Below are 26,965 nucleotides of genomic sequence, written 5' to 3' on the forward strand. Positions count from 1 at the left end.
CTATTTCGAAGAAAAGCTAAAGTGCCACGCCTCTAGTGCTTTCGGACAATTCTATACATGTTTCCCTTTAAGCCTGATTCTTTTATTAAACCTGAGGTGTCATTGAGGAGGAGAAATCTTTTCTCCCCTAGGGATACCTAAGGCCCTTTCGTAGGGGGCCTTAGGTATCCCTGGCTGTGAATATGCTAACTACAAAAAAAAGAAACCAATGAAAGTGCTATGCAACAGACGAATTTAATTTCTCCTGAAATTGCAAATATGAATTCCATCAGAGTACCTGGTACTTCTTAGGCCACCGAAACCGTCATATACATATTTTTATTTTAAATAGATGCAGTCCAGTGCATGAAACTGTGTGCAATTTACCTGCAAATCCACTGCATCTTTATCTGTGTGTATTCAACTTGCTATGCAGATGCACAGATATCTGTGGTTATTTGCATGTGCATCTATGCAGATGTGAACCTGCATATGCATCATGCATCTGCATGTGCAACGCAATCTGTATGTAGCTGCATGTGAATCTACATCTATGTGCGTCCACATGTCTGTGCATCTGTAACTGTTACTGTATCTGCATGCATTCACATGTGTGGGCATATTCATCAATATATGAATCTGAATCAGTTTGTACTGTGTAAGCATCAGTGTGTACACTTGCACGTACGTCTGCATCGGTATCATTCTGTGGCTTCACATTATCCGAAAGGTGTATTGTCAGTATACACTGATTAAAATTGTCTGTGCGTGTATTATTGTACGTTAGTTTGAATCCATGCATCTGGAGCGTGTCAAAAGTTTCACGATGGAACCGTTCAACGGACATTCCGAGAAAGATTCAAGACAATTCTTTCTTCGGATGCTTTTCTTCCTCACTCTGTGCAAGTTTTTCATTAGTTCGACAAAGTTGCTGTCAATCGTCTGTGAAAGGTTGCATTTCTTTTTTTATTTTATTATTTACTATCCGAACCACAGGAATTCACAGGGGTGCAGGATACAAGATCCATTTTACTTCCCCGACATTTACAGGTCAACAAGACGCAGACAGACTCAAAAAAATTCTGTAGATTGTACGATTGTCTGATGATGATTTCATTGGTTACCTAACCATTAATTTGCCCATAGTGAACTAGCTATCGGCAGCGAAGACAGGGCGTGCCTTCGAATAATTGGAACTTAAACTTATTCTGCTGACGGCGATGTTTGATGCAGGTTTACAACACGTTAGCTTCGAGTCGAACCATAGATTTTATTGGATAGTGACTACCGTCGTGTCCGAAGAGAAATTTTATTAGTTATTCTCGAAGGTTTATTGCTGAATACCAGTTCAGCAGTGATATCTGAAAAATATTGAAGTTAGTTTACTTTATTTTAACGTGTCGTTTAGTGGTACGATACCTGTGCAACTACAACTGTATGTACATTTGTGCATATTAGTTTATATATGAATATGCAATGCATATTATATAGTGTATTCATAAGAAATTTAATTTTATATTCAGCAGTGCTTATAGAAAAATATATAATTTAATTATATTTGAAATACAAGTCTGAGGTTAGTTTCTGAAGCATTTGACGAATTTTGCGCTAAATCGTATTCAGAGTTGGCAGCACCCTCTCAGATTTTAATGAAACCTCTGTACATGAGGACTTTACCACGAAAAGCCACTTTGCATATTTAGTTTTTCCATAAATGATCTAGACTGTTTTTTGGAAAGGGTCAAACTTTTTTTACCAATTTTGGCTATTAGGGTGGGACAAAAAATAGATTCCAGCTCCGAGCAACTTTTTAGGTACCATTTGGGTCCTAGAACAACTGTGCAAATTCTTAGCTCGATCGGTGAAACTATATTTTTGCGCCCACTGTTTAAAGTTTACATGGGATTTTGTATGGGAAAGTTAACTTTTACAAAATAATTCCTACAGGAGTCGCCCATTACTTCCTAAAAATAAATCGTTATATGGCTTGTATAGGAAATTTAACAAAGAAAAAAAGTCTCGAAAACCACGAAACGATCTGATGCTTGTGGAAAAAGTTATTAAGCAAAAACCAATTGATGCTCTGACGATTGAAAAAATATTCATTTTTTCTAGCACCACTGCTGTTGGTTGTCCAATTATACGCAATTTTGTTTTAATCCTCTCTTAACGTATCTAAATCGTTTATCTATACTATTTGGCCACTTCGCAAGGTTTTGAGTTATAAATTGAGGCTTCTTTTGTACATAATAAAAGAAAGTTAAATTTTTTGTATATAATAAAACCGTCAGAAGCAGTGATGCTATGAAAAGTGAAATTTTCATCAATCTTCAGGGCATCAATCGGTTTTTGCTTAATAACTTTTTCCACAAGCATCAGATCGTTTTGCAGTCTTCTAGACTTTGTTTCCTTGACAAATTTCTTAAAAAAATCAGGCATCTGTTTATTTTTAGGAGATAACGGGCGACTCTTGGAAGAATTAATTTGCAAAAGACAATTTTCCCATACAAAATCCCATGTAAACTTTAAACCGTGGGCGCAAAAATATAGTTTCACCGATCGAGTTAAAAATTTGCAGAGTTGTTCTGGGAGCTAAATGGGACCCAAAAAGTTACTCGGAGCCAAATTTTATTTTTTTCATATAACCATGTCCCACTCTAATATGCATGCTCATGTGCACTTCTCTACAGAAAAAAATCTCCTAGTTTAAACTTCCTGCAGAAAAAGAGAAAATATGTTTGATTTATTCCAGTGGTCAAAGAACCGGGAGCAAAATAACCGACGAGTAAGCTATTATTATTTCCTCGGAATTTTAATCGCACGCATTCAATCGGAGCTATGTAGGAAAGCAGCTGGTATTAAAAAGAATGAGTATTAAATTACCTGTGCTGTGACTATTACAACTACCGTCAAATCTGTAAATAGTTTTATGGATTACTTTTTTTTGCAAAAAAGGATACAAATATTTGTTATGAAATCAAACCTAACATTTAAAAAGAGCCTATCTGCAAAACGTAAACATTGAGAAAATAGCAAAAGAAGGTTTTGTCAGATTCATTATTCTATTTTGAAAATTGATACTATTTTGTTTCGTTTGATTGCGCATATTGCTTCTACTTGTATACCGCAGACGGAAAATACTTTTGAAGTCTGATATTACACCGAAAGTAAGGAGAATTAAGTGAAATCTAATTTAATTGCCAGATTGGCCCCATTGAACATCGTAAAATCAGATTGGCCTTGTATGTAAATTATGGAAAAGTTGGGATTAGAGCTTTTGTAGTTTCAATTAATTCATCGAGTAGGTGCTGCATTGCTGTTATAAGGTACCATTCATAAATTACGTAAACCACTTAGGCGGGGGGAGGGGTACGAGAAGTTGTGACATGTTTTGACATATGGGGGAGGGGGAGTAGGCTGGATCGTTACGTAACATGTTTCTACTGCACAAAAAATTTTTTTCGAGGAATTTGTTACGTAATAGGGGAGGGGGTGATAGAGAAATTTGTGACAATTTGTTACATGGGGGGAGGGGGGAATCAATGTTGGGCAATTTTCGCGTTACGTAATTTATGAATGGTCCCTAAGCCTTCTACAATCAATTATAATACAATAATCTTTTACAATCCTTTTAAAATGAGTGCTTTGCTAGTTAGGCTATTTTAAATAAGTTAAGGCCGTTTTATAATCAGTTAGGCCCTTGTATAATCAGTGCGGTCATAAAAATCAATGAGGCCCTTTAATAAATTGTTGTAAAATCGTTATCAAAATGCTTCATAATCAATTGTTGCGTTATGTACGTATTTGGTACGATATTTTTGCTAGTTTTACTGTTTTTGTTTCCGCAAGTCTGTGTACAAAGTGTCTGTAGGCAAGACCAATAGGTGTTGCTAATGCTCGAAATATCCGACGCTCACAGAAATTTTGGTAGAGCTGCAAAACCAAAGTTTGACATGTCATGCAGTTCATTACAGGTCGGACTCGATTATCCGGGGATTCGATTATCCGGGGATTCGATTATCCGTGATTCGATTATCCGGGGAAAATGATTCGATTATCCGGGTGTTTTGAAAAAAATCAAATTTCAACTATAATGTCTTATTATAGTGCTAATTCGATCATTGCAATCAATAGAACATTTTTTTGGATAAGGGTTAACCTCCTCTCAAATTTTAACCTACCTCAAAAATAGCTTATATATGGGTTATTCTGCGCAAAGTGACCTAAAAAAACAAAACTTGGAATCGACCTTCATGGATTGGAACCAGTTTTGAAGAAATTGTTCATTTAGAGCCAATATATAATAACCTAAATTGTTGTGTCGTTTAAACAGCCCCTCAGTCCATGGGAACACTCTTAACCGTTATGTGTCCAACGCGGTACCCGGATACCTTTTTAGGTTACAAATAATGAAATTCCGATGTCCGATGGACATTCCGGAGCAGGTTCCCGTAGGGCCGTGAATGGCCATTCCATTCCAATTCCATTTTTCAAACTACCATAGGGTCCCGTAACAATATATAACAGACTTCCGAGACAATTTGAAGAGTTTCGATACTCATTTTGCTAGGGCATTATTTAAATTTACAAATCATACCCTAGTACTGGAACATTACTCCAGAAAATCCGGATTACCAAGAACCAGATCCATTCATCCGGTTCAATGTTACAGAATCCAAAAGAGGACGAGTTCCTGAATCTGAAACATCTAAAAGTGTCAAAATCGGTTAAAGGAAGTCATAGTTATGAGCATTTTAATTTGTGGGTACCCGGGTACCCTCGTTGGCCTGTTATAGGTGTTTTTTGTTGGACACATAACGGTTAATTTTAACAAATTGTTTGAAAAAATGTTTTTTTTTCGCATTATATCTCAGCTTCTGTTTGCACTAGAATCAATCAGCGAGATATTTTTTTTTTAAAGATTTGTTTAGGGATTCCAAAAAAATGAAAAGCTTTTAATGCCAATATTGCCAAATATGCAACTTTTTAATTTTACACTAAAAGTACATTTTTCTCGTAATACATCGGTTACAGCCAGGGATGCCAACGGTACCGATAAACTACATTTTTTCGGTATATTTACATTTGTACAAGCCGTACAGTCCGCTACAGCGACGCATCACTACAGCTCTTGCCAGAACGGTAGCCACACCGAGTACATTTTCCCGTACAGCAGTAGAATACATTTTTGTTTTGCTGCTGTACTCCTACTGCTCGGTGAGAGTGTGGCGTAGTAAAGTTTGTTCTCTCGCTTGGTACATTTTTCTCTGCATAGTCAAAGCGAGAGGCCCGCACACGAAAGCGTTGATGCCGGCCGTGGCGTAAATGAGCCGCATTAATTGTGGTCATTTTTGAATAAAAATATTAAAAAGATTGAAAATATTAAAAAATGTAAAATAAGGAAAGAGAAGCTGTACCGCTCGCGTCTGGTGGCTGTACTGGGGACAGTAGTTTTTTGTCATGTTACTGCTTTGCACACAGGCAGCCGTACAGCGCTGGGCGTCCTGCACTAGCGAATGACAGCAGCATCGAGAGAGAAAGGAGAATGTAGGCAGAAAAATTACAGCCGCAGAAAAGGTAGGCATTTTGCATCCTTGGTTACAGCAGTCGGTCGATTTTTGGCATCTCTTGGGATAATGATGACATGCTTCTCAGGATTCTGTTGGGATACTTTTCAAGATTCTGATCGAAGTTTTCTTAGCATCCCGATGGAATCTATTTCAGAACTTCGATTCAATATTTTCTCTGAATTTATCTCTGAATTTTGAAGCAGGATTCTAGAGAAAAGCTTCTTAAATGTCTAGTGGAATCTTTCTTAAGATAGAATTCCGCTGAAGATTATGCTTTATTCCAGATACTGATAGAATCATGGTCCTATTATCATTGGAATCCGGTGTAATGTTCTGATGAATATCCTGCTTTGAGTTCCAGTGGATTTTGACACAAACAATATTGCTCTTCTCCCATTATCCCCTTCAATAAGTGATTCTTGCTCAGAGTTCCAATAGCATCTTAAACCCGTTCGTGCCCTTCTGGTTGATGAACAACCATGTTTCTATATGGCTATAACTTTTGGTTTACACAACGTCAAGTAAGGCTAATAACTGCCACTAAGATCTTTCATTTGAGCACTAAAAGTTATAAATATTAGCATTAGAACAGAAGTTATTACAATTAATCTGATTGGGTTCCGCTGAGGCAGTGTAAGGGGTAGTTTCTGTTAATGGCGAAAATGAAATTTTGGAATATTTTCTTAGCCTGGAAATATTATTAAAAACTGCTAAAACTTTCTAATTTAGATTGCCCTCAATTATCTTTTTCATGTAATTGGACTAGATCGGAAGGTAAATATTGTAGAGATGGTCGGGTTTCAATTTTTTTGAACCCGAACCCGACCCGAACCCGAGAGCTTGAAAATTGAAAAACCCGAACCCGACCCGAGCCCGAAAGTATAAAATTTGAAAAACCCGCACCCGACCCGAGCCCGAAATTTTCAAAATTAGAAAACCCGGACCCGACCCGTACCCGAGAATGAAAATTTTGTAAAACCCGAACCCGACCCGACCCCGAGAATTTTAAAATTTGAAAACCCGAACCCGACCCGACCCGAAAATTTTTAATTTGAGAAACCCGATCCGAACCAAACTTGCTAAAATGGAGAATCCACCAAAGATCTCAAAGATTTTTAATTTTAGGCACCCTAGGGTCATCTTAGAATAGTAGAATCACTCGAAACTGAAGTAGCACCATACGTGTTGAGTTAAATCTGCCTATGGCAAAACGAATCACTGGCCAATAGAATCCCAATTTTTATTTGCTATTATTTTAAAAAGAAAAAAAAATTGCTATTATTGAACGTCAAATTTGTAATGTTATGAGAAACTTACAAATCGTCGATATCTTAACCGGAAAGTAGAATAAATCGGTCGCTAACTCATGGGGAAACAAACAACTTAATGGTAACAGTTTCAAACAACCTTGCCCGTCGTACTTAACCAAAAGTTCTAAGTTTGTATCAAAAACCATTCCTGCAAGGCAGTTTTGTATGATTTATCACATGTATTAAATTAGCTATGGTAATTGGCCACAGCAGTACCACCAAATTTGTGATTTCAATATATGGGAATTGCGAAATCGTCCCCGGGCTACAACGCCCTTTTTAGTCAATGGTTACAGTTTATTTTAACTGCAAGTAATATTTATCATAAATCAATTTGATTGTTACTAAACTTTCACTAAAGCAGGTACAACCTATTTGTTGCATTTGACCAACTTAACAGTACCCGCTTAAAGTTTCTTTGGGGTACAAATGTACCCCACAAAACCGTTTACGTTAATGTTTTGTCATGTTTACATAATTCCGAAAACATTATTATATCTTGTTTTAAAAGAAAAACATCGTTACATAGTAAGCGAAAAACTTGTGTAAAATTGTATGTTTTAGAATAAAACTATCCAATTTAATTATAAAATTTAATAAAGATTAGGCATATTAGAGCGATTTTAGTTCTGGGGTACGAATGTATCCCACAAAACCGTTTACTTAGAGAAAAAGTCACGAAACCGTTGTAGGGTTAATGGCCAATTATTATTCAATATGTAGCAAAAAAGTACTACCATTAAGTGCACTCGCCACACCCACTGTTCGATTTCTCGCGACTGTCAAAACGAGGAATCAGGAGCCGATCAATAGATTGGTTTTTATTGTTTCTACTTCCCGTAGATTTCTACTCGCTTTACTTTAGATACTATTTGCTGTACGCTTTAGCTGAGTTTTACGCGTTTACCCTGACCGCGGCCTACGTATCGGTTTTAAAGTACCTGTCGAAATTAATATTTTAAAACAGAAAGTTGAACCAATATTTTCCGATAAATTCCTGTTGACTTGATTTATTACTAATTATCATGAAAAATAAATCGCAAAGAAATTTTAGATGTGAAACACGTATTGTTGAATACTCTCTCATGAATGTTCTTTTAAAACATAAAATAATTCAGTCAGTTTGCGAATCTGAAGAGACAGAACTTTATACAAGAATGAAAAAATAATATATTTGGGCACCAGAAAATACGACGAATTCTAGCGATTTAAAGGTGCTACCATTTGGTACGGTTATATGTGTCTTCCATTCGTATCACGAAGTATAAAAAGAGACTGGGTTTTGTGTATAGACAGCGTCAAGAAATGGTTGGGTTGTTTTGTTAAAAACCCGAACCCGACCCGACCCCGAAATTTTCTAATTTGAAAAACCCGAACCCGACCCGAGCCCGAAAGTTCAAAATTTTAAAAACCCGGACCCGACCCGAGCCCGAGAATTTCAATTTTGAAAACCCGGAACCCGACCCGAACCCGAAAAGCTTCAATTTATAGAACCCGAACCTTACCCGAAACCCGTCGGGTTCGGGTCGGGTCCGGGTTTCGGGTCAAAAAACCCGAACCCGACCATCTCTAAAATATTGAGCAGCTGCAAAAGAAGCACCCATCTTTCTTAAACCAGGTTTTTCGTGTTTCTTGATGCCAACAGTTTTAAGGAAAAATAGTTTTGGGACCCTATACGCGGTAGAAAAAAGTTGGTCAAGAAATGGTTAACGAGATTCTGAAAAGAGACCTGACCGTCACTGGAGGTGATTTCAATTCTTGGGTAGCTCAAGCAAAGATGGATGATAGGCTATGTAAAGAGGGCGCCAGCAGTACTTCTCGCTGAGGCGCCCGGGAACCTGGTAGTCCTTCGCTAGTGACAAGTATGAGTGGGACAGTTTGCGAAGACTACACGCGTAGTTATTACCTGACAATCTAGTATTAGTCAACTAAATGATGCTATAAGGACAAGGACAAGGATCTCTTTGTAGGTGCGCAACACGCACTCTTCTAATTAGAATGACTAGACATGTTAGCTGTGATATGTGACATTCCACTTAAATTAAACTGGAGCCAAGAAACAGACGACCCCCAGATTACTTACTAACTTTATTTTTTTCTGGTATTCGAGTAATCGAATCAGTTACCTCGGAAAATCTAAGCCCCGGGTAATCGAGTTTGACTTGTATTGCAAAAGACACACCTTATTAAAAAGTTTATCTTAGAATTCTTGTACAAATAGCTATAAACAACTGATACATATCGTTAACTTGTTACCAATATGAATAATAAATGAAAACCAACTGAAAATACAAATCACACCCTGAAAGTCTGAAAAATCGACTAGGGCCAAAATAGGTACATTTACATTTACCATAATAGGAAAATTTGCCCTGGTCATTTTATTTCCAATTTCTCCGCGAATGAAGCTTAAATTCATGAAATAACGCAAAAAAAGTTTGATTCGATTATCCGGGTGATTCGATTATCCGGGGTGAGATTTTTTTCAAATCCCCGGATAATCGAGTCCGACCTGTATCTACAATTACATTATCGGTTATTCATATATGATAAAAATACATAAAAGTGCGCTACATTTCTGTTAACATAAATAGAAATCAATTTAGACTAACAAGACTTTTGGTGCTGAGTATACAATTTGTATTGTCCCGTGAACGTATCTTGTAGACGGGAGTCTTAAAATTCAACAATTTTAATGATAGATGGAAGTTTTCAGATTACCGAGTTCAAAATTTATTTGCTCTTATAAAACAAACAGTGGAACCTACAAATCATCATCACTCTCCATGAGTTCCTCAATGTAGGCATCTTCAACATAAACATCTTCACCATTGATATCATCCGTGGACTGAACAGATTCAGAAAAAGGTTGTTCAGAATCGGTTAGAGTTTGTTGTAAAATTCTTTTTTGTTCGATTTCATAATATGTTTTGGCGGTAGCACTCAACACAGAAAAGTCCACTGACATGATAGAGTGATTGACCAACCGGTTTATTGCTATTGTCCTTTCTCTGTTCAAAGCGGCCTTTTCTTTCGACACCTCCACCAAAAGTTCACCCGTCCTAGCCAGTTTCAAGCTCGTATGAGCAACACTTCCATGCGCTTGCTGTTCCAGCTTACTGGTTTTTTGACCTTTTGGACGTACAGATGGGGTTGAAGTTGTGGATTCACTTATTTCTGTGGAAGTTTCATCCACAGACCGCCTACGTTTACATGGTAAGACCTGAAATTTGATATATTAAAACAAAAAAAAAGTTAGTAATCAAAACAATAAATGTATAATTGTTTCGCATAAATGTTTATTTGCTTTGTTTATGGTTGGGGTGATAGTTAATAGAGTAAGTCATGATTCGCTGGTTGGACACTTTTTAGCTGGACCGCTTTTTAGTTGGACGTCCGCTAGTTGGACCATTGTCCAACTAAAAAGCATCTGAACGTCAAAATCTCATGTCCAATTTATTTTGACAATCTATCTAACAATCTTTTACACTACTAATGTCTTCTTTGGAGAGCTTTTGACATTTGTCAGTCGGTTCAACTAGCAAATCAAATTCGGTGGTTGAACAGAGGCTGTGACCAACCAGCGAATCACGACTGTATTTGAACTTATTACCTTTCCATCCTGGTATAATTTCCATTTTGGTGCATTCTCCAAAAGCTTATAAGCATGTACAAGCGTGAACGGAGTCTTTGTGGATGTGTTGTACAATGTCAAAGCCTGTTTAAAAAAATCTGCAGGCGATGCACCACTTTGCTGGCGACCCAAAATTTGAGCGAGACAGCCAGCGAACTTACTGCAAGCCTTGCTTATCAACAATCACCTGGCTTTTATTCCGCTTGGTGCACGAAGCTCTGGGTTACAGCTCAAATTTTTCTCTGTGCAAATCTCTATAAAGGATTCGTATACGCGATCGTACAGTGAGTCAATCTTTTGGTTTATCCCAGTGACCGGATCTTGAGATGTATTGAGCCAAGCATTACATAAGGCCTCATCTTCCTCAGCAGTCCAATTTCTACCTCGAGCTTTGAAGGCACTCATGTTCTATACGAAAAATAAAAAAGATAAAATTTATGAAAAAGCCATGCAGTGAAATACAGATATTTAGCGATAATGAGTCGAAATTTTCAAAATGAATACGAATTGTGAGAAAATATTGAAAAAGTTTTTGAAAACTAATGAGGATTGATGTAATCACTCCAATTTTCTCCACGTTTCCTCTGCGGCATAAAATGACCGTATCGGGAAAAACTGCCCTGACCAGGATTGGAAAACGAAATTAAATTTACATCTGCAACAGTTGGTTAAAAATATTCAAATTCAAGTCGCAAGTAAATGTTTCCCATTCACTGTTAATGCTCAGTCAGATGGTGTATAGAATAATTTAAAATGGATAGTGCCTCACCTGTGTTTTCATTCGTTTCAAGATTTAAAACAATGGGTTTAAAAAAAAACCAATACAGTTCGGTCACTTCCTGAATCAGAACACTTTTAACTACCGGAAGCAGGAGGAAACGGACCTGTTATATTTTCAACGCAGTCGAAACAAACACAGTCAAGGCAATTACACACAGTCGAGGCAATTTCTCGAGAATAGCAACCTTCTCTCGCGCTGCTATCGCGTTGTTATATTTATGCACACGATACTTTCCGACCGATCAGTGACTATTTTAAGAGCGCGTTTAGTAGCGACCGGTGTGGGATTATGGTATGGTGATGCGTTGCCAAATCAGGTTTAGTTACGCTCCGGTACGGTTGCTTATACACAGACTAGCGAAGTGTCAAAAATTGCAGCCAAACGGACTGTCAAAAAGTGCAGCCAAACGAGCATGACGGTTTTGAGAGGGGAAGTGCAAGAGGAAGCCCATGCAAAGCTTATGGGAGCTTCCGCGATGCCGGTTTACATTCATGGTTGCTAGTTTTACTGTTTTTCTCTCTGCAAGTCTGTTATATAAAGTGTCTGTATATGGAACTACAACATCCCAGTAAAGTTCAGCCGGAAATGAGCCGGGATTCCGGCTAATTCCAGTTAGTATTCCGGCTCCAGCGACACAACCGATTCTAACTAGAATCTAACTGGAACCAGCCGGAATCCCGGCTTATTTTCGTCTGAACTTTGCTGAGATAGAATATTACATATTGACAAAAAACGATGTTTTAAATATAAAGTTTCAAATGCGCTCGGAGAGAAAAACAGTGAATTTGGCTGCACGGTTTACTAAATTATTTTGTCTGCTAGTTTTGGCAATCAGGAGTTTTGTGTAAACAGCGAGTAACTTGTTTTAATGAATGCTTGACGAATTTCTTTTAAGAAATATTTCGCAAAATACTCAATCAAGCAACTCGAAAACGCATTGATACATATAACTGAGCCTATGTAAATAATTTTCGTTGCACTAGAGAGGATATATCGAAAATACAGTTAATGAGTAACAGCAATAATATCGCACAACTGCTGATGCCATTCAAAATTAATAATTATGACGAATATCACGATAATAGGAGAAAACTAGTCGACAAGTTTATAATGTTCAGACTTTCCATCTACCAGTTATATAAAATGAGGAACTAGACAATCGATCAAGGGCTTTGTAATGTTTAAAATGTGTTTAAATTTATTCATACTTTATTTGTATCATAAAAGTTATTTAGTATGTATGTATATAAAGATTATTTGTTATTTGTTTACATTGCTCGTTTGGAACCATTGTTTTGGGTTCGATTATAGATACTCATAGTAATAGACCAGCGAAGGTACTTTTATCGAGCCAAACAAATTGTTAAAATTCGGAGCTTAACGAGCTTGACGTCATACAATGCAAACAAGCAGAACAAGTATTGCGATTTTATTTAAAAAAATGTAGTTTGTTATTCACTGTAGGCTTCACTTATCGTGTCCGTATTAGTATTTTACAATGTTATTTAGAAAGTTATTTATTGTGTTCTACCGAACTGCATAAAAAGAATTTTACTTATGCTCTTTTTCATCAACTTTGTGTTTTTAAAGAAATTTGATTTTTTTTTGCTTTTCTTTATTTCTTGTTGCTCAGCATCAAATGCATAACTTCTCTTTTGATCCATATATTGAACCTCTTGAAAAATTATTTTAATAAAAATAGATGATCGAATACAGTCGAGCACGTTCGAGCTTGCACATTTTAGAGTGTTGCCAGTTTAACATGCTTATTTTTCTAGTTGCCAGTTTTGCGATTTTTACATCCGCGAGTCTTGGCTTCAGTCTTCGCGCATCTCTATACAATCATCTCTGACAAAAACATGTTTTTACTATGTTATATTTGAGTATAGAGTTCTATGCAGGGGTGCCAACCTTCCAGATTTATCTGGATTCTTCCAGATTTTCAAGCGTCGTCCAGACATACAGATTTATGTTTGTCTGATCCAGATTTCAAAAAAATGTCCAGATTTATACAGACAATTTGAAAACGGAGAAAATAAGTTACAAGAATCCATAGTTGATTTTTAAAACACCTTCTGAGCTAAAACTTTTTAAAACATTTTTTTTAGAAAAGCCGGAAGCACACCATGCCCTAGTTTTTTAAAAAAAAATTGGTCGAATTTTCATCAGCTAGATGTTTCAGCAATCCAAGATATTGATAGCTCAGAGACGCAATTTTAACCCATATGCTCTATGCTGAGAATTAGGCGTTTGAGATGGTCAGTTTGGCAGTGTAATTATCGAAATTTCAGTAAGATGTGATATATTTGTTAATATGTTTCATTAATAAATTGCAACATTTATAACTCGCCCAAGAAAAATTAGGCCATCCAGTCAATTCCAGATGTTTTCGAAGATTATTACAGATTTTCTGTAAAAAACACTTGGCATCCCTGGTTCTATGCAAATCATTTCACACACACCCTACTTGGGGGTTTGTTTTCCTCCAGCTGTCATATGTAAAACTGTCAACGTTTAATTTGAAACGATTGAAAAAGCTCGTCTAAACTACAGACACTTTAGAGCATGTTCAGGAGAGTTTCAGTTTTAGATTTATAGTTTTGACAGTTCTATAATATAAAACTGGAAATCTTAAAACTGGAAATCTTAAAACTGGAACTTTCTGTCCCCAGCAGCAGTTTTAGCGGGTGTTCTATTCAGTTTAAAATTCATATCTCGTCATGCCTTCAGCGTTACTGCATTCAAATTTATTTTCCCCAGTGTATCTGTTCTAAGTGTCCCTGCTGAAAACTTTGCATGTATTTAAAACACAGTTCTAAACGTGTTTTAAAATCAGCAACAAATAGAACGGCGTTGTATAACAGTTTTAAATTTTGAAACAAAACTGTACGAAATAATAAAACAAAACGCTCTGCTGGGAATGTGAATGTTTCAGTTCCAGTTCTACTTTGAAACTCCGCACTGATAAAATCAAGTACCCATTAATGCGTAGAAAACTACTCATTTTCAATAAAAGTGGAATAACCCATTAAATGGGTAAAGCGTTTGTACCCATAAATGAGTCTAGACCTTGTACGTCAACCTGGGTATGTTTCACCTATTATTTTTCGCAGAACTGTTACAACAAAATGCGTAAAAATACCCGTTCATGAAATTCGCGCCAGAATGAAAAATATTGTCAATAGAATTTTTTCTGAATTAAAAAAAAAACATAAAATAACATTCATTTCACATTATTGTTTCCTTATAAAAGTATAGGAATCTAGATAGAAATCCTATTCTAATAATACTTAACAAAATAAAACCACCAACTGGTTATATTTTTATGGCTGGATCTTTCTAAAAATGCCGAACTGGCGTATATTTTCAACACCCTCAGTAGTCTAAACAGACGTTGTTTTCGGAGCATTGCCGAAATGTTCCGTTTCCGCCACGGACTCCGATGCAGAGCGATAATTTGCAGGTTCCACTACGATCCTTAGTTTGCAGGTTAACTCGCTTGAAATAATACTTAAGGATTTTTCACCCATTATCAAGATCAATATACCCATTGACATTACCTCATCGAGTAAGTGGATAAAAAGTACTCATTGTTAGAAACAAAAAATACCCATTTTTTGACAGCTCGAATAACTTCCGAAAATGGGCAATTTGAATACATAAAATGGGTAAAGTTTTTTTACCGTGTAGGCAATCCACCACGACGTTTCCCACTGAGATGTCCAAAAAATTGTTGCAAAATCGTTCAACACGGGTCCAACGAAGGCCTTTCGTTGAACGGTTATTTGGACGTTGTCCAAATTGGTCCAACGAACGTCCTTCATTGGACGATTTTGAAACCAACCGTTCTTAGAGGGAATTGTTTGACAATTCAATATTAATTCGTCAAAAGGGCGAAACTGTTTTTTGTAAACAAACTTGTTTCGCTCATTAGTCTGCTGCAGAGTGGAATTTCATGAAAAATATGCGTTAATGTAAATTTTTACCCTTCGTAGAAGTAATTTGAATTTCAATTGTTTTCTGCGTTGAAGTTATAGTAAATTAAGAGAAACCATCAAAATAAAAGTTTGTTTACAAATCTTATTCGCCCTTTTGTAAATTTAATATGGAATTCAGCGGTGGGTTCTCACTGAAATCGGCAAGTACCCATTAATGGGTGAAAATATACTCATTTCCAATAAAAGTTTAATTAACCGATTTAATGGATACAGTACATAAACCCATTAATGGGGACGTCAACCTGAGTATTTTTTACTCATTTTCGATCACAGAATATTTCCAGAAAAATGGGTTGACAATACCCATTATTTAAAACACTGAAAACGGGTTTCTAGTTCTGTTATTTTATTAAAAAGAATGTTACATTACATAATAATTTATCTTACGGTAAACAATCAAAATACGAGAAAAACGCATAAGTTTAATTTTATTTACTTACATTATATTCTCAACTTTGAATGACTCCGTAAACGATGCAGTGAGACGACGAACAGAAAGTCTAGCGCTGTAAAATTTTAACTTATAACCAATTATTTCAACGAATTCGTGGACCTTCTTCAGGGCTGTCGGCACACCTATCCCAAATACTGCGAAACTTTTGAATAGGCAGTCAATGGCCTGCACAGGGTCTTCTCCGCATGCAATGAGTTCACCTTCCATGAATAGGTAATAATTTCCAGTTTTACACACAACATGTGGTGATGGAAATGAACCGGACTCGATATTTATTGCAATGTATGTGGGACAAATGGGTTATCCCTCGGTCCTCGCAAGTGAAGTAAAAAACTTTTACCGTGTATTTTCTGCTTCTACGCAGGCAGTTATATTCAAGCTGCATACTCACACAGTACACTATATTCACCGTTCCATAAATTTACAGAATAAACCGATTTGAAGAGTTTTTCCTGCGTTATTTCTTTTACTCCGACCGAGTCTTACTACATGGGGGCTCAACCCGGATGGAGTTCCTGTGAAATTTTCGCAAAAAATAGTCAAATCGGACATTAAACGTCGAGGAAAAAGTTGATCTGCAAAACTTGTGTGCCACATTTACGAAAGTCGGGCAGGAGCAGGAGTGTAAAAAACGAGGCCTTGCGGTGAGCGGCAGCAAGGTAGAGATGGCGAAGCGGATCGTTGCTCATAATACCAACACAGCTACAAACGATGATCGTCAAGGCATCAATTACGAGGTGTATGACGGTAGCCATGGTGACGGTGAGAATGATCCCAATAACCACGATGTTGGGAACTCGAACGAGCATAATGACGCCAACGATGAGAACGATGATACTGCTGACGACGACAGCAGTTTGGGTGAATCATCCAACGATGCGGACGACCATCTTAACGATGACGAAAATGATGAAATGACTAGTAGTAACGATGATAGCAAAGATTTCCACACAGCTTTGCACTCAACACCAAAGAATAGGAAGAAATTGCGCAAAGTACCCCAACCATATTCTTTCCGTGACGTTGAGGACAGCATCGAATCGTTTGGTGCTGAAGAAGGCCAAGACGTAAAAATATGGATCTGCCAATTTGAGGAAATGCCAGCGTCTGCCTATTGGAGCGACGAACAAAAGTTAATCATGCTACGAAAGAAGTTAACGGGAACAGCTAGACGATTTGTGTTCACACAGCGTAATGTGGGAACATTCTCCAAATTGAAAAAAGCTCTAATTCCATATTAAATTTGCAAAAGGGCGAATAAGATTTGTAAAACAATCTTTTATTTTGATGGTTTCTCTTAATTTACTATAATTTCAAAGCAGAAAACAATTGAAATTACTTCTACGAAGGGTAAAAATTTACATTAACGCATATTTTTCATGAAATTCCACTCTGCAGCAGACTAATGAGCGAAACAAGTTTGTTTACAAAAAAACGCTTTTAATCCACCTAACAGTGTGATGAGACATTTCTTATAACTCTTATCACTCTCTTCGGATATTATATCGTTTGAGAACATTTAGAACTTGATGCTTCGCGATGTTTTTGATAACACATACTACATGGGAAAGTGGCAGGACTCAGAGAATCGCTCAAATCAGCATAGGACAACATCAGTGCTAGAAATCTCAAATCTAATCAATGGGAAGCGAAAAAATGGCCCATAAAATAGACATAGCTACGAATTATTGTTAATGCTCTGTTAATAAAATATCTAAATTGTGGTGGGAAAACTGTACTTTCCTAAAGGGGTTATATATTGTACTGAGCCAAAAAAATCGCATTTTTTTAATCGATTTGAAGTTTATACTTTACTCAAATTACCAACGCGACTGAGAACTAAGAAATCAACGCTTTTTCTTGAAAAGGGCGATACTAGCAGTGATACCATTCCATGAAAATCAACAGTGAATATTTCCAGACTTGGTTTTATTTCCTATTTAAGAACTATTGTGTTTTTGACATCCTAGATTGCATTATTCAGTGATCGAAACCCAGTACTTCATAAAGTATTTGAAATTATTAAATTGAAATTTGTTTTTGCTATTGAAATTGACAAAATGATAGTATCGCCCCTTTGGCGATTGTTTACTTTTTCGGTCCCACCTATCAGCATTGAAGTATCGCCCTTACGTTTTTTACAATAACTACCGTTCTACACCACCGATTTCGTCTGTGTTTTTTCAATATAGATCATTGTTACTATTTACAGCTGGTATCAGCTTGATAATCATAAAAAAAATACGAAAATGACAGTTTCGCTTCTAAACTGCTAGCAAAAAAAGTATCGCCCTGTTTGTTTGCATGGAGCGTGGAGGGCGAAACTTTAAATAAACAAACAAAAATACAGTTTCGCCCGTTGTATTTTTTGCTGTAGTTTAAGAAAGCAATATCGTAGAATCAAAATTTTTAGGTTAATTGGTTGCGTTTCAAAGCCCTCATTCGCATGTATGAAAAAAGCCTTATGTTTACATTTGTAAGTATCGCCATTTTCACAAAAAAGGGTTGAAATGAAATCGCAGCTCCGGATATCACGCTATCTCTGAAGTGCATGCGTGCATAGTTCCAAATTTTACTTCGACATCGACTTTTTCTAAAGGTGATTTCCCAGTAGTATCCTTGATTTGAATTATTATCGCTAATCCTAATGCCAAAGAACAAAAAAAAAACCTCTCGAAAACGAACCGTTTGGGAAAGTCATCATCATTACTGGAATTTTCATTTTCACGAAACTTTTCGATAACGTTCCGTCACTTGCGTTAATGCACTGTATGCACAGTGCTCTGAAAATCTAGCGAAATCGTCTTAGGGCACCAGCGGGTCTAATTCAGAGCTATCTGCGCGGCGAGTAAAGTAAAGAATACTAAAAATTAATTTCTATTCCATAATTTTCAGTTCAGCAATTCGAGAGATCGTGCTCACCGCAAGCCATGAAAAATAGACTACGTTGTGAAGCGATGGTCACTATTTATTAAAAAATCACGGTTAAATAAAAAAAATTATACTATTAAAAAATTTCAAATAGTTTATAATTTTCACAAACTTATTAAGAAAAATTGTTTAATAATCTTTCGTAATATTGTGTAAGAAAAAAGCTGAAAATTTCAGTATTTTCTCTATCTGCAACATATTAACCCTTAAGTATACCAATTAATTGGTATACGAATTGGAATAGGTTCGCCAAATTTTGGAAGAAGTCTATAAAAAACCCCTTGAAAATTACCTAAAAATTGTTGTAGTTCGATACAATAAAAAATTCCCAAAAATGAAATGTACCTATTAATGTGAAACACAGTGAATAATACATACAATAAAGACCCATTTTTATCAGTCTCATGGTGTATTTTAGGCTGACAAAATGGGGACATTGACTAAATCGAGCAATTTTTTTTTCTTTATAATAAACTGAAGCTGTAAAATATTCTTCCCGTTCCTTGATGTAGTCTGATAACTATTTCTGATTATGATGAACTTTTTATTTTTGCATATTTCCATCTTCATGATAAGGAAAACATGCTCAAGAAAGGATTTATTCGAATTCAGTCTTGTTCGTCTGCTAGAGCCCATCAAACATATGTTCATATTTGGCTGATAAAATCAGGGTTTCAATGTATTATAATAGATATTCAGCATTCGAAGAAGTTTCTTGTGAACGAGTGTAGAACGACTTTGTTTCTACTTACTTGAAGTCAGCGGCGTAGCCAGAAATTCGGTTTGGTGGGGGTTTGGTGAAAATCGATCATACTGTCCAAACGGCATATTTCCGAAACCGTAATTTTTGAAGTTTTAAAATTATGCAGAATTAATTTTTCAGAAAATAGTAACAGAGTTCGTGTCTAGCGAATTTGTTGAGAATTTATTGTAGTCATGAATATTAACCTGAGAAAAATCACCATAAATACTTCTTGGACGATATACCGTCAAAATTATTTTATCAAATGATGCGCTGTTTAACGTTTGTAAAACTCATCGTAGATACTAAACCTCCGAAGTTGGCGGTTTCAAAATGATGCTATCTTGACCTTAAATTACTGATTTTAAACATTTGACCTATACATATATTCGGTCATACAACAAAAATCAAATGCTCATCAAAATCGATCAGAACCTGCTAGAATCGAATGGAAATCGTTATTTTTCATAAATTTCTCTCTACATTCGGGAAGTGTTATCCTCGTTATTAATCATATTACGTTTTCGTCTCAACTCGACGCATTCCCAAAAAACCTGTCTTAATCCACCTAGTGGTGCAATTGTGCTTGTCTCATTTGTCCAGACTACGATTCCATGGCTGGTTATGTTCAATATAATGGTGGAAATGAATATTACATGTTCAGTACGATTTGCACATACATACAATGGATCGACAGCCACGATCTTGAGATGCTATGTGATACTGAAACATCGCTTGAAACCAGCGGCGGATCATGGAGAAAGGTCCGGGAGGTCCAGATCCTGGCGAAAATTTTGTTAAGAAATTTTAAACTAGTTTTAATTTTAAAGTAGCAACCCCTCACTGCACACTCCCTCCGGGCCGGTATGATTGTCGATTTTTAGAGTGATTGCATAACCTTTCTATACGAGAAAGACAAAAATGTACCAAAGTCCAAAAAAAGTCAATTTTTGTCAAACATCTCAATGTTTCATGCATTTTAAAGTCATTTGGCATCAAAAATACAAATTTGATTTTGAAAATTTTTCATTTCAGTTTATATGGGAATTTGCTGTGTGATTGCACTCTTCAACTCGTAACTCCGGAACCGGAAGTCCAATCAATAAAAAAAATCAATAGCAGCCGATGGGAAGGTTGTACCTTTCATTTGAGACTAACTTTGTGCAAATCGGTCCAGCCATCTCTGAGAAACAGAGGTCACATTTTTTCCACATACACACATACATTTTCCGACCTCGACGAACTCAGTCGATTGGCATATGACACTCGGCCCTCCGGGTCGGGATTAGATTGACGAATTTGAATGAGAAAGGCAAGAACATTTTTAGCAAATGTTGAAAGTTATGCATTTTTTTGGTGAGCAGTTCTATGTTTCATAGACATTAAATCAATTTTAACTTCGCTTCCTATTAAATAAAGACCCTTATTACAATACATCTCTACAAAAACGAGATCAATTTGAAAATAAATCTGAGGACTATGATTGATTACAGAACTCTGTAATTTTCTATTGGAATGTTTTCAGGCAGGAATTTGATATTGATGCTATTAGACAACTGTGAAATCAAGACCAATAGATCAGTTACATATCAGGACCCCATTCCGACAATTTATTAAAAGTCCTCATGATGTTTACAACAACAGGTTGTCAATCTACGGATCAGATAATTGTTATAGTAATATTGAATTAAATCAGTCTGCATCAATAAATTTTCAATTTTAATCCAATAATTTTTTTTTGGGTGTGGTGGGGGTTGTATGGTATTAAACCCCAAAACCTTCTCTTGGCTACGCCGTTGCTTGGAGTTATTTATTTCGCTTTTCATTTTCCGATATGTTTCAGATCGATCCGATGGTTATAAGTTAGAAAAATTGCAGTCAGAAGGTTCGCACAAATGAACATTTTTGTACTGATAAGTTATCAAGTTCCTTCCAGACAACTTGGAAGTGTTCGGTGATTATTTCTAGCGGTTGCAGATAGTAAAATGAAATACAAAATTCGTTTTATCGAAATAATGTTTAGCTTATTTCAATGGATTATTTCTATAGTGAACAATAAATAGGCGACAAAGAGTAATCCACAAACAACAAGTCATAACTTTTAAAGTATTCAAAATAGATATTTGAAGTCTTCAGTAAAGTTATTCGCAAAAGTAAGAGCTACAAATTTGTAGAAGGCATCATTTCGATATAATCACTTCCAAGAAAATTTGTGAAAATATCTCACTCATAGGGGGATTAATCAGAAAAAGCACAATACCAAAAGAAAGGGCATATTTCTTCCATTAAATTCTCCGAAGATACTATTGACCTAAAATAAGCCGTTTTGGCGTTAATAATAGATTACATGTTTTTGGTCATATTTCTGGCAATGGGAAATGATAAAAATCTTTCGTCCGCATTTAATGTTAAATATCTCTTTTGATAATAGTCCGATTTCAACAATCTATAGCTTGTTCGAAAGGTATTCGTTAAAGCTGTCTAAAAACATATAAATTGTTAATCTATATTGTGAATTTCGGCAGATAATTCAAAAAAACTGCAAAAAACGCCATTTTTACGCATTCAAACATTCATATCTTGGAAACTAAACATCAGAATCAAAAACAAATTAATAGCGTTCATACTGTTTTTCAGTTCTTTCATTTAAAATTGGTTTGGATAAGATCGGTTCAGCCATTGCTGAGAAACACGAATGAGAATTTGTCCGTTACATACACACACACACAGACACACACACACAGACATTGTCCCAAATCGTCGAGCTGAGTCGATTGGTATATAAGACTCGGCCCTCCGGACCTCGGAAAAAATCTTGAAAGTTTGAGCGAATTCTATACATTTCTTTTATAAGAAATGTAAAAACAGTTTCGTCCTTTTGACGAATTAATATTGTATTGTCGAGTTTGCCCCTCTCATGAGAGCGTGCGACGTTCATCGGCAGTTGGCAGCAAGAAAACGAAAAACAAACGAACAAATAAGAGACTACATTTACGAGATGCAGCGCATTGCTCTAGCTATTGATCTCGACGAGCCGAGCATCTGCGAATATATCGTCGACGGCGTTACGAACGACGAATACCACCGTTCGATGTTGTACGAAGCTCATTCCATCAAACAGCTAAAGGAAAAGTTGTTTACGATCGAAAAAGCACAGGCAAAATCCAATAGGGGCCCGTACACGAGGCGTTAGTAATGTCATTACTGAGCAGTAATGTCACTTTTAATGATCGTGTAAGGTGAGTAATGACGGAATTCCCATACAATTCTAGTAATGTCATTACTTAGTAATGACGCGTGTAAGGGCCCCTAATAAGAAATCTCGATCCGATAAGAAATCTCGATCCGATGACCGCTCAACCCAGAAACGAGATCCACGCGAAAAAGCTGACGAGAAAAAGCCGAGAGAGAAAGCCGACGGAAAACGATACTGTTTCAACTGTGGCGACCCTACACATGTCGCCAGCGATTGTCCACAAAAAGGCGAAGGCCCAAAGTGTTTCTCTTGTAACGGTTTCGGCCATCTGTCGAAAGAATGTAGCAAAAATGGTGAAGAGCGTAATGCGAAGAAAAAGAGTACTAAAGTAAACACAATCGAAAAAGTGAACAAATCACAGCCGAGCGTCAGTGTGAAGATAAACGGTCGCGAGTTACATGCTATTATTGATACGGGAAGTGACGCGAAGGGATTTGTGGCTTGATATTGAGAAGAATGGAGTCAATATGGAGAGATCCGACATTAAAGTTCGCGGATATGGTGGCAAAGCGGAAACCGTTTGCGGAGAAGTAGTGTTGAACGCGAAAATCGAAGATGAAATCTTTTCCATTCGTTTCTATGTTGTCCCGCGAAATGCAATCGATATGCAAATGTTAATCGGTATGGACTTTCTCGATGGTGTAAACTACTCGATCACTCCAGATGGTGTACGCGTTTAAAGGTATCAAACCACAAATGTGGAAGAAGATGACTTAAAGTGGATCCGACGGATTGAAGAATTCGATGAGGGTGAACTAACGGTACCGTATCAGTATCGGTCGAGTGTAATGGAAATCATCGAGCAGTACAAGCCGGAACACAGTGTTACCGCGAAAACCCCGCTGGTGATTAAATTAACAGATAATGAAGTCGTGCGTGAAAATCCCCGGCGTCTGGCCCCGTTGGAAAAAGAGGTTGTGCGAAATCAAATCAGTGAATGGCTCGACAACGGCATCATCCAATCATCTGACAGCGAATATTCCAGCGCCGTGGTAGTGGTGCCAAAAAAGGACGGCTCACGACGTGTTTGTGTTGACTTTCGCGAAGTAAACAAAAAAGTGATCCGTGATAATTTTCCGATGCCAAACGTAGAAGAGCAAATAGACCAGCTATGCAATGCACGAGTGTATACGACTCTGGACTTGAAAAACTCCTATTTTCACGTGCCGGTAGAGGAAGGTAGCAGAAAGTTTACTGCATTCGTCACTAGTGAAGGGCAATACGAATTTTTACGTGCCCCATTCGGCTTATGCACCAGCGGCAGTGCGTTCGGAAGATTCATCAGTGAAGTGTTTAAAGATTTGATAAGTGACGGCACGATAGTAGTTTTCGTGGACGATGTGATTATACCCTCCAAGACGGAGGAAGAAGGACTCGAGCTATTGAAGAAAGTGGTAGGTGTTGCTGAAGCCGGCGGATTAATGTTTAACTGGAAGAAATGTGTGTTTCTCCAACGGCGTGTTGAATACATCGGCTATACCGTCTACGATGGACGAGTGGAACCTGCGACAGGGAAAATAGAGAAGGTGAAACAATTTCCTCAACCGACAACTGTCAAGCAACTGCAACGTTTCTACGGGTTGGCGAGCTACTTTAGAAAATTCATTCCGTTCTTCGCTGATATCGCTCATCCACTGTCCAACTTATTGAAAAGGGAAAGCGTGTATAATTTTGACGAGAAAGCCGTGACGTCCTTTCACCAGATCAAGAATATCCTTGCTAGTTATCCAGTTCTACTGATCTTTCGACCGGGTGCTCAAACGGAGGTTCATATGGACGCCTGTAAGATGGCTCTGGCAGGTATTCTTATGCAGCATTCCGACGATGATGGTAAGTTTCACCCATGCTACTATTACAGTCGTTTAACAAATCCTGCTGAACAAAATTACCACTCGTATGATTTGGAAGCATTGGCAGTGATTGAATCTGTAAAAAAGTTTCGCTGTTATTTGCTAGGCCAAAAGTTCAAGATAGTAACTGACTGCATGGCGTTTAAGGATTCGATGTTGAAGAAAAGAGTGAATCCTCGTGTGGCTCGGTGGTCTGGCATTTTGGCAGAATTTGATTACGTAGTTGAACATCGCTCAGGTGACAAGATGCCCCATGTTGATGCGTTATCGAGAGCAAGCGTATTGACATTATCTGCTGTTGTAAGTGCCAGAATGCGTGCAGCACAGGACAATGATGAAAAGGTCAAAGTAATTAAGAGCGCTTTTGAACAGGAAGGAACAAACGAGGGTTATGCAATATCGAATGGTGTGCTCTATAAAGAGAAAGATGGGAATCAACGAGTGTACGTTCCAGAAGCGATGGAGATGGAGGTGATTCGCTCAGCACACGAGAAAGGACACTTTGGTGTGAAGGAAACGAAGGAAAGGATTGATATCGATTATTACATACCAGGGATAGACGAGAAGATCCAACGGTGTATCGCAACGTGTGTTCCCTGTATTGTTGGCGAAAGAAAGAGAGGTAAACCAGAAGGTGAGCTACAACCTATACCTAAAGGCGACGTACCGATGTATACTCTGCATGTTGATCATCTTGGACCAATGCCGTCCACCAGGAAGTCGTATAATTACATTCTGACTGTGATCGATGATTTCTCAAAATTTGTCTGGTTGTTCGCCACAAAATCGACGTCCGCCGAGGAAGTTGCAAATTGTTCGCCTCTAAATTTGCGAGTGTGTTCGTCAGTGAGACTCTGTCCTCGCAGCAGATTGACGTTGCAGCTAGCGGCGTGGCCCAACTCGAACGGTCAGTGAGTGAGATTCATGTGGAGCACTCGGATATTGTATCAGCAGCATCCAAGCTTAAAGCATCATCATCTCCTGGGCCAGATGGTGTCCCTGCTGTGTTTTTGAAAAAGTGTATATCTGGTTTGGTGGAACCTCTCTGTCAACTATTCAAAATGTCACTGACAACCGCGATTTTTCCTCAATTGTGGAAAGCAGCTTTCATCTTTCCTGTCCACAAAAAAGGTGATAAGAGAAACATTGACAATTATCGAGGAATATCTGCGCTCTGTGCCATTTCCAAGCTCTTTGAGTTAGTCGTGGTGGAGTCAGTGTTTTTTCACTGTAAGGAATATATTTCTAAAGACCAACACGGATTCATGCCGAATCGATCTACGTCGACGAATCTACTATCTCTAACCTCTTTTGTGTCCGAAGGGTTTGATGCGAATCAACAAACTGATGTTATATATACTGACTTATCTGCAGCTTTCGACAAAATCAATCACGATATCGCAGTCGCTAAATTGGAAAAACTTGGCTTCAGTGGATCACTCCTGCGATGGTTTCAATCCTATCTCGTTGGCCGTCAACTCAGTGTGAACATAGGTGATGCATACTCCAAACTGTTCTCCGCAACGACTGGTATTCCGCAAGGAAGTCATCTCGGACCATTAATATTAACTCTCTATTTCAACGATGTAAACTATCAGCTGAAAGGACCACGGTTGTCGTATGCAGATGATCTAAAAATTTTCAACAGAATTAGGAGCCGATCGGACGCACAATATTTGCAGCAGCAATTCGACACTTTCAGCAGATGGTGTGAAAACAACCGAATGATTCTGAATCCGGCGAAATGTTCTGTGATATCGTTCACCAGAAAAAAAAGATCCCATTGAGTTTGAATATAACTTGTCTGGAGCTCTTGTTTCCCGGGTGAGCTGCGTTAAGGATCTTGGAGTGCTGTTAGATTCGAAACTTACATTTAAGAATCACATTTCGTATGTTGTTGGTAAAGCATCGCGAAGCCTGGGCTTCATTTTCCGTACGGCTAAATCCTTTACAGACATTTACTGTCTCAAAAGCCTATACTGCTCTTTAGTGCGCTCTACGCTGGAGTATTGTTCGGCGGTCTGGAACCCGAATTACATGAACAGCAGCGATCGAATTGAAGGCGTTCAACGAAAATTTATACGGTATGCTCTTCGACGCCTGCCTTGGCGCGATCCTGTTCGTCTACCAAGCTACGAGAGTCGGTGTCAACTCATCCAGCTCGATACTCTCCAGCGTCGTAGAGAAACTGCAAGAGCCTTATTCATCTCTGATCTTCTGTCAGGACGCATCGATTCTCCAGATTTACTAGAGCGAGTTAACATCCAAGCAAGGTCCAGAACGTTACGCGGAAACGTTCTTCTGAGAGTGCCGTTTCGACGAACTATTCAAACAGCTAATGCCGCTATCACGGGACTACAACGCCTCTTCAATCGTGTGTCGCACTTGTTCGACTTTCATATATCTCGAATATCATTGAGAAATCGATTCCTGCAGTTTTTTAGATGTAATTAGTTTAAG

The 26,965-nt window shown here is 37.6% G+C and overlaps 1 protein-coding gene across 3 annotated transcripts in view; it reads left to right on the forward strand.

Moving 5' to 3' along the window:
• The window catches only part of LOC131677987 (uncharacterized), a 77,043-nt gene that overhangs the window by 34,572 nt on the left and 15,506 nt on the right, over positions 1-26,965 (forward strand). The window lies entirely within an intron of this gene.

This window comes from Topomyia yanbarensis, chromosome 1 (genome assembly GCF_030247195.1).
Source record: "Topomyia yanbarensis strain Yona2022 chromosome 1, ASM3024719v1, whole genome shotgun sequence".
Lineage (NCBI taxonomy): Eukaryota > Metazoa > Arthropoda > Insecta > Diptera > Culicidae > Topomyia > Topomyia yanbarensis.